Genomic DNA, 9756 nt, shown 5'->3' with positions numbered 1-9756 from the left:
AAGCCCTGCTGAAGATCTTAAACATGTGACCACCTTGATTTCCAAACTGCCACCTGACCCTGTGAACTTGCTTTGCTCTGCTGGTAATCACTGGGTTTTAACAATTAAGAAGGGTTTTTGTTTGTTTGTTTGTTTGTTTGCCCTCTAAGAGAACACTGCAGTCGTTAAAACTTGTATTTCTCAGTGCTTTACTAAGATATTCGAACTTTTCTACTCTGCTGGGTGGCGAGTAATGCCATGGTTTGTTGAGATTATTTCGATTGGCTCTCAATTACTCAGCTTTACTCAGGGGTGAGTCATTTAAAAGATTACAGGCGCTCTCCCCTCCCCCAACCCAGGCCGTGCTGCTTCTGCGGCCCCGTGGCGTCTAGGACCTCTGTTCCACAGGATGGGGTCTGTTAAAGTTGTCAAGAATAAGGCCTACTTCAAGAGATACCAAGTGGAATTTAGAAGACGGCGAGAGGGCAAAACTGACTACTATGCTTGGAAACGATTGGTAATCCAAGATAAAAATAAGTACAACACACCCAAATACAGAACGATAGTACGTGTAACCAATAGAGACATCATTTGTCAGATTGCTTATGCCCGTATAGAAGGAGATATAATAGTCTGTGCAGCTTATGCTCGCGAGCTCCCAAAGTATGGCGTGAAGGTTGGCCAGGCAACTTATGCTGCACCATGTTGCACTGGCCTGCTGTTGGCCCGCAGCCTTCTTAATAGGTTTGGTATGGACAAACTTTATGAAGGCCAAGTCGAGGTGGCTGGAGATGAGTACAATGTGGAAAGCATTGATGGTCAACCTGGTGCCTTCACCTGTTACTTGGATGCAGGGCTTCCCAGGACTACTACTGGGGATAAAGTTTTGGGGGCCCTGAAGGGAGCTGTAAATGGAGGCTGGTCTATCCCTCACAGTACCAAAGGGTTCCCTGGTTATGATTCAGAAAGCAAAGAATTCACTGCTGAGGTACACCAAGAGCACATCGTGGGGCAGAAAGTTGCAGATGATACGTGTTAACTGATTGAAGGAGATGAAGACGCTTGCAAAAAACAATTCTCTCAATACATAAAGAACAGCATAACTCCAGACATGATGGAGGAGATGGATAAGAAAGCTCATGCTGCAAGACGAGAGAATCCAGTGAATGAGAAGAAGCCTGAGAAAGAAGTTAAAGAGAAGAGGTGGAACCGTCCAGAAATGTCACTTGCCCAGAAGAAAGATAGGGTGGCTCAGAAGGCGGCAAGCTTCCTTAGAGTTCAGGAAAGGGCTGCTGAGAGTTAATAAACCAAACCACAACTTCTGTGAAGATTTTTCATATAAAGACAATAATAAACTTGTTGACCAAGTAGGAAAAAATAAATAAATGAATAAAACATTACAGGCAACACTAAATCAATTTCCCTTCCACCTGGAGCACGACTGGCTATGTCGCTCCTGTGGTGTTGGAGCGCCCTCTCGTGGTGACAATAATCCCCTGCAGTCTCGGGCCAGTCCTGGTTTGGCGCCCCGAGACGAGGTCACAGGTCCCTCTCTAAAACTCAAAATAGGGCCACTTTTCACAGTGCCCTTGGAAAATAATTCAAAATTGGATTACCACCATCCAAGGAAGCTCCAAAATAAAAGAAAATTCTCTTGCCCTAATCAACTGCTGGGCAATTAAGATAAAATTATTTCTGATTTGCAGGTTCTGTTAACTAGGTAACGTCAGCCTCCATCTGCTCACATGGAAAAGCTGAGGCCTACATTCCTCATGTTTTCATCAACTCTCTTGAGTGCATTCACGTGTGGGTCATTACAGAGTTATCAGGAGAGCTAGCACTGGACCCAAGAGTAAGTACGAACTTTGCCCAGCAGAATTTCTCCTAAAACTAACTGGATGGGAGAGTTATTCTACATGCACATTTTCCTCACACGTCAGCATTTCTAAAATTGGGATGCATCTTGTTACTGAAGGTATATTAGTACTGGGGTTGAAGAAGGAGTGGCCATAAAGGCAGGGAAGCAACTGAAATGTCTGCATAGATGAATGAATGGATAAAGGAGGTGTGGTATATATGTACAATGGAATATTCCTCAGTCATAAAAAAGAATGAAACATTGCCATCTGCAGCAACATGGATGGACCAAGACATTATCATACTCCATAAGGACGGTCAGAGAGAAAAACACAAAAAATATATGATGTCACCTACTTGTGGAAGCTAAAAAAACAGTACAAACGAATGTATATACAAAAGAGAATCAGCCTCCCACACATAAAACATAAATTTATGGTACAAAGGGGAAGGAGGGAGGGATAAATGAGTAATTTGGGATTGGTAGATAACCACTCATATATAAAATAGATAAAGAGCAAGGATTTACTGTATAGCCCAGGGAAATGTTTACTATCTTGTAACACCCTGTAATAGAAAAGAATGTAGATAGTTGAATCACTTTGCTGTATACCAGAAACTAACATAATGTTGTAAATCAACTACACTTCAATTAAAAAACAAATATTACGGGAAACACTTGGTTAGTTTCCCTTCCTCATGGTGCAAAGCTGACTGTGTCAGCTCCTGTGGTGTTGGAGCGCCCTCTCGTGGTAACAGTAATCCCCTGCAGCCTGGGGCCAGTCCTGGGCTGGAGCTCTGACACAGAGGTCAGAGGTCCGTCTATAAAGCTCAAACTAGGGCCACTTTTCACAGTCCCCTTGGAAAATAATTCAAAATTGGATTACCACCATCCGAGGAAGCTCCAAACTAAAAAAAATTTCTCTTGTCCTAATCGATTGCTGGGCAATTATGTAAAATTCTTTCTGATTTGCAGGTTCTATTAACTAGACAACTTCAGCCTCCATCTGCTCCTATGGAAAAGCTGACTCCTACATTCCCTCGCGTTTTCATCAACTCTCTTGACTACATTCACATGTGGGGAATTAGAGCGTTACCAGGAGGGCTGGCACTGGTCCGAAGGGTCCTAAGCACTCACTCTAAAGAGTACAATTTCTTCTAAAACTAACTGCATGGGAAGTTCTTGTACATGAACTTTTTGTTTTCAGATATTACATTTCTAAACTTGGGATGCATGTTGTCACTGAAGGCTTATTACTATTGGGGTTCAAGAAGGAGTGGCCATAAACGCAGGGAAGCAACTAACACACCCTTCATAGATGAATAGGTACAGAAGGTGTGGTACATATGTACAATGGGATACTCCTCATTCATAAGAAAGAACAAAATATTGCCTTTTGCAGCAACATGGATGGAACTAGAGATTTTTATAGTATGTGAAGTAAGGCAGACAGGGAAAGTCAAATATTATATGATATCACATAAATGTGTGGTCTAAAACTAATGCAAATGAACCTATGCAGAAAACCAAAACAGTCACAAACATACAACATATGGTTACCAAAGGGGAAAGGGATGGAGGGACAATTTAGGAGTTTGGGTTTCACAGATACATGCTATTATCATCTATAAAATAAATAAACAAGAAGGATTTACTGTAGAGCACAGGGGCCTGTATTCAATATCTTGCGATAACCTTATAATGAAAAGGAATCAAAAATGAAAGAATATAGAGGCGTATATATTAAAAGTGAAGTAACCTGCTGACACCTGTAACTATCACCATATTGTATAGCAACTACACTTCATTTAACAAAGAAAGAACATGGGGCAATCCTTGGTTAGGTTCCCTTCCTCCTGCTGCAAGGCTGGCTGTGCCTGCTCCTGCGGTGTTGGAGCGCCCTCTCGTGGTGATACGAATCCCCTGCAGTCTCGGGTCAGTCCTGGTTTGGCGCCCTGAGACGAGGTCAGAGGTCCCTCGGTAAAGCTCAAAATAGGGCCACTTTTTACAGTGCCCTTGGAAAATAATTCAAAATTGGATTACCACCGTCCGAGGAAGCTCCAAGTTAAAAGAAAAAAGTTTCTCTTGCCCTAATCGACTGCTGGACAATTAAGATAAAATTCTTTCTGATTTGCAGGTTCTGTTAAGTAGGTAACTTCAGCCTCCATCTGCTCCTATGGAAAAGCTGACTCCTACATTCCCTCGCGTTTTCATTAACTCTCTTGACTACATGCACGTGTGGGGATTTAGAGTTACCAGGAGGGCTGGCACTGGTCCGAAGAATCTTAAGTACTCACTTTGACCAGCAGAGTTTCTCCTAAAATTAACTGGATGGAAAACTTTTCTACATGCACAATTTTTTTTCAACTTTAGCATTTCCAAAATTTCTGATCTGTTAACTAGGCAACTTCAGCCTCCATCTGCTCACATGGAAAAGCTGATGCCTAGATTCCCTCGCGTTTTCATCAACTCTCTCGACTACATTCACGTGTGGGTCATTAGAGTTATCAGGAGAGCTAGCACTGGACCCAAGAGTAAGTACGAACTTTGCCCAGCAGAATTTCTCCTAAAACTAACTGGATGGGAGAGTTATTCTACATGCACATTTTCCTCACATGTCAGCATTTCTAAAATTGGGATGCATCTTGTTACTGAAGGTATATTAGTACTGGGGTTGAAGAAGGAGTGGCCATAAAGGCAGGGAAGCAACTGAAATGTCTGCATAGATGAATGAATGGATAAAGGAGGTGTGGTATATATGTACAATGGAATATTCCTCAGTCATAAAAAAGAATGAAACATTGCCATCTGCAGCAACATGGATGGACCAAGACATTATCATACTCCATAAGGACGGTCAGAGAGAAAAACACAAAAAATATATGATGTCACCTACTTGTGGAAGCTAAAAAAACAGTACAAACGAATGTATATACAAAAGAGAATCAGCCTCCCACACATAAAACATAAATTTATGGTACAAAGGGGAAGGAGGGAGGGATAAATGAGTAATTTGGGATTGGTAGATAACCACTCATATATAAAATAGATAAAGAGCAAGGATTTACTGTATAGCCCAGGGAAATGTTTACTATCTTGTAACACCCTGTAATAGAAAAGAATGTAGATAGTTGAATCACTTTGCTGTATACCAGAAACTAACATAATGTTGTAAATCAACTACACTTCAATTAAAAAACAAATATTACGGGAAACACTTGGTTAGTTTCCCTTCCTCATGGTGCAAAGCTGACTGTGTCAGCTCCTGTGGTGTTGGAGCGCCCTCTCGTGGTAACAGTAATCCCCTGCAGCCTGGGGCCAGTCCTGGGCTGGAGCTCTGACACAGAGGTCAGAGGTCCGTCTATAAAGCTCAAACTAGGGCCACTTTTCACAGTCCCCTTGGAAAATAATTCAAAATTGGATTACCACCATCCGAGGAAGCTCCAAACTAAAAAAAATTTCTCTTGTCCTAATCGATTGCTGGGCAATTATGTAAAATTCTTTCTGATTTGCAGGTTCTATTAACTAGACAACTTCAGCCTCCATCTGCTCCTATGGAAAAGCTGACTCCTACATTCCCTCGCGTTTTCATCAACTCTCTTGACTACATTCACATGTGGGGAATTAGAGCGTTACCAGGAGGGCTGGCACTGGTCCGAAGGGTCCTAAGCACTCACTCTAAAGAGTACAATTTCTTCTAAAACTAACTGCATGGGAAGTTCTTGTACATGAACTTTTTGTTTTCAGATATTACATTTCTAAACTTGGGATGCATGTTGTCACTGAAGGCTTATTACTATTGGGGTTCAAGAAGGAGTGGCCATAAACGCAGGGAAGCAACTAACACACCCTTCATAGATGAATAGGTACAGAAGGTGTGGTACATATGTACAATGGGATACTCCTCATTCATAAGAAAGAACAAAATATTGCCTTTTGCAGCAACATGGATGGAACTAGAGATTTTTATAGTATGTGAAGTAAGGCAGACAGGGAAAGTCAAATATTATATGATATCACATAAATGTGTGGTCTAAAACTAATGCAAATGAACCTATGCAGAAAACCAAAACAGTCACAAACATACAACATATGGTTACCAAAGGGGAAAGGGATGGAGGGACAATTTAGGAGTTTGGGTTTCACAGATACATGCTATTATCATCTATAAAATAAATAAACAAGAAGGATTTACTGTAGAGCACAGGGGCCTGTATTCAATATCTTGCGATAACCTTATAATGAAAAGGAATCAAAAATGAAAGAATATAGAGGCGTATATATTAAAAGTGAAGTAACCTGCTGACACCTGTAACTATCACCATATTGTATAGCAACTACACTTCATTTAACAAAGAAAGAACATGGGGCAATCCTTGGTTAGGTTCCCTTCCTCCTGCTGCAAGGCTGGCTGTGCCTGCTCCTGCGGTGTTGGAGCGCCCTCTCGTGGTGATACGAATCCCCTGCAGTCTCGGGTCAGTCCTGGTTTGGCGCCCTGAGACGAGGTCAGAGGTCCCTCGGTAAAGCTCAAAATAGGGCCACTTTTTACAGTGCCCTTGGAAAATAATTCAAAATTGGATTACCACCGTCCGAGGAAGCTCCAAGTTAAAAGAAAAAAGTTTCTCTTGCCCTAATCGACTGCTGGACAATTAAGATAAAATTCTTTCTGATTTGCAGGTTCTGTTAAGTAGGTAACTTCAGCCTCCATCTGCTCCTATGGAAAAGCTGACTCCTACATTCCCTCGCGTTTTCATTAACTCTCTTGACTACATGCACGTGTGGGGATTTAGAGTTACCAGGAGGGCTGGCACTGGTCCGAAGAATCTTAAGTACTCACTTTGACCAGCAGAGTTTCTCCTAAAATTAACTGGATGGAAAACTTTTCTACATGCACAATTTTTTTTCAACTTTAGCATTTCCAAAATTTCTGATCTGTTAACTAGGCAACTTCAGCCTCCATCTGCTCACATGGAAAAGCTGATGCCTAGATTCCCTCGCGTTTTCATCAACTCTCTCGACTACATTCACGTGTGGGTCATTAGAGTTATCAGGAGAGCTAGCACTGGACCCAAGAGTAAGTACGAACTTTGCCCAGCAGAATTTCTCCTAAAACTAACTGGATGGGAGAGTTATTCTACATGCACATTTTCCTCACATGTCAGCATTTCTAAAATTGGGATGCATCTTGTTACTGAAGGTATATTAGTACTGGGGTTGAAGAAGGAGTGGCCATAAAGGCAGGGAAGCAACTGAAATGTCTGCATAGATGAATGAATGGATAAAGGAGGTGTGGTATATATGTACAATGGAATATTCCTCAGTCATAAAAAAGAATGAAACATTGCCATCTGCAGCAACATGGATGGACCAAGACATTATCATACTACATAAAGACAGACAGAAAAAGACAAATAATATATGATATCGCCTGCTTGTGGAAGCTAAAAAAAAGTACAAACGAATGTATATACAAAAGAGAATCAGCCTCCTACACATAGAACATAAATTTATGGTACAAAAGCGGAAGGAGGGAGGGATAAATGAGTAATTTGGGATTGGTAGATAACCACTCATATATAAAATAGATAAAGATCAAGGATTTACTGTACAGCCCAGGGAAGTGTTTACTATCTTGTAACACCCTGTAATAGAAAAGAATGTAGATAGTTGAATCACTTTGCTGTATACCAGAAACTAACATAATGTTGTAAATCAACTACACTTCAATTAAAAAACAAATATTACGGGAAACACTTGGTTAGTTTCCCTTCCTCATGGTGCAAAGCTGACTGTGTCAGCTCCTGTGGTGTTGGAGCGCCCTCTCGTCCTAACACTAATCCCATGCAGGCTGGGGCCAGTCCTGGGCTGGAGCTCTGACACAGAGGTCAAAGGTCCCTCGATAAAGCTCAGAGTAAGGCCACTTTTCACAGTCCCCTTCAAAATAATTCACAATTGGATTACCACCATCCGAGGAAGCTCCAAACTAAAAAAATTTCTCTTGCCCTAATCGATTGCTGGACAATTATGTAAAATTCTTTGATTTGCAGGTTCTGTTAACTAGGTAACTTCAGCCTCCATCTGCTCACATGGAAAAGCTGACTCCTACATTCCCTCACGTTTTCATCAACTCTCTTGACTACATTCACATGTGGGGAATTAGAGAGTTACCAGGAGGGCCAGCACTGGTCCCAAGAGGCTTAAATACTCACTTTGACCAGCAGAATTTCTCCTAAAACTAACTGGATGGAAATCTTCTACATGCACAATTTTTTTCAACATTAGCATTTCCAAAATTTCTGATCTGTTAACTAGGCAACTTCAGCCTCCATCTGCTCACATGGAAAAGCTGAGGCCTAGATTCCCTCGTGTTTTCATCAACTCTCTTGACTACATTCACGTGTGGGGAATTAGAGAGTTACCAGGAGGGCTAGCACTGGTCCGAAGAGTCCTAAGCACTCACTCTAAAGAGTACAATTTCTTCTAAAACTAACTGCATGGGAAGTTCTTACATGCACTTTTTGTTTTCAGATATTGCATTTCTAAACTTGGGATGCATGTTGTCCCTGAGGGCATATTACTATTGGGGTTCAAGAAGGAGTGGCCATAAAGGCGTGGAAGCAACTTAAATGTCCTTCATAGATAAATAGGTACAGAAGGTGTGGTATATATGTACAATGGGATATTCCTCAGTCATAAGAAATAAAATATTGCCTTTTGCAGCAACATGGATGGACCTAGAGATTTTCATAGTAAGTGAAGTAAGGCAGACAGGGAAAGTCAAATATTATATGATATCACATAAATATGTGGTCTAAAACTAATGCAAACGATTCTATACAGAAAACCGAAACAGAGTCACAAACATAAATTAAAACATATGGCTACCAAAGGGGAAAGGGAGGGAGGGACAAACTAGGAGTTTGGGTTTCACAGATACATGCTATTATCATCTATAAAATAGATAAACAAGAAGGATTTACTGTAGAGCACAGGGGCCTATATTCAATAACTTGTGATAACCCTATAATGAAAAGGAATCAAAAATGAAAGAATGGGCTTCCCTGGTGGCGCAGTGGTTGGGAGTCGGCCTGCCAATGCTGGGGATACGGGTTCGTGCCCCGATCCGGGAAGATCCCACATGCCGCGGAGCGGCTGGACCCGTGAGCCATGGCCGCTGAGCCTGCGCGTCCAGAGACTGTGTTTCGCAGCGGGAGAGGCCACAACAGTGAGAGGCCCGTGTACCGGGGGGAAAAAAAAAATCAAAAAAAAAAATAAATAAAAAAGAAAGAATATAGAGGCATGTATATACGCATGTAAAAGGGAAGTAACTTGCTGACACCTGTAACTATCACCGTATTGTATAGCAACTACACTTCATTTAACAGAGAAAGAACATGAGGCAACCCTTGGTTAGGTTCCCTTTCTCCTGCTGCAAGGCTGGCTGTGCCTGCTCCTGTTGTGTTGGAGCGCCCTCTCGTGGTGATACTAATCCCCTGCAGTCTCGGGCCAGTCCTGGTTTTGGTGCCCTGAGACAGAGGTCAGACGTTCCCCTATACACCTCAAAATAGAGACACTCTTCATGGTTCCCTTGGAAAGTAATTTAAATTTGATTACCACCGTCCGAGGAGGCTCCAAATTAAAAAAATTTCTCTTGCCCCAATCCACTGCTGGGCAATTAAGATAAAATTCTTTCTGATTTGCAGGTACTATTACTATGTAACATAAACCTCCATGTGCTGCTATGGAAAAGGTGACGCCTAGATTCCCTTGTGTTTTCATCAACTCTTTTGAGTACATTCATGTGTGGCACATAAGAGAGTTATCAGGACAGCTAGCGTTGGTCCCAAGAGTCCTTTTTTGTTTTAATTGAAGTATAGTTGATTTACAATGTTCTGACAATCTCTGCTGTACAGCAACAT

General features: G+C 41.6%; 1 pseudogene across 1 annotated transcript; it reads left to right on the top strand.

Moving 5' to 3' along the window:
* The first annotated feature begins 345 nt into the window (after positions 1-345).
* Positions 346-1282, top strand: LOC308605851 (large ribosomal subunit protein uL18-like; annotated as a pseudogene). The gene has a single exon. The product of its transcript is annotated as a large ribosomal subunit protein uL18-like (transcript).
* The last annotated feature ends 8474 nt before the right edge of the window (positions 1283-9756 follow it).

This window comes from Mesoplodon bidens (genome assembly GCF_964165515.1).
Source record: "Mesoplodon bidens genome assembly, chromosome: 18".
Lineage (NCBI taxonomy): Eukaryota > Metazoa > Chordata > Mammalia > Artiodactyla > Ziphiidae > Mesoplodon > Mesoplodon bidens.
This window is presented reverse-complemented; position numbering and strand designations above follow the sequence as displayed.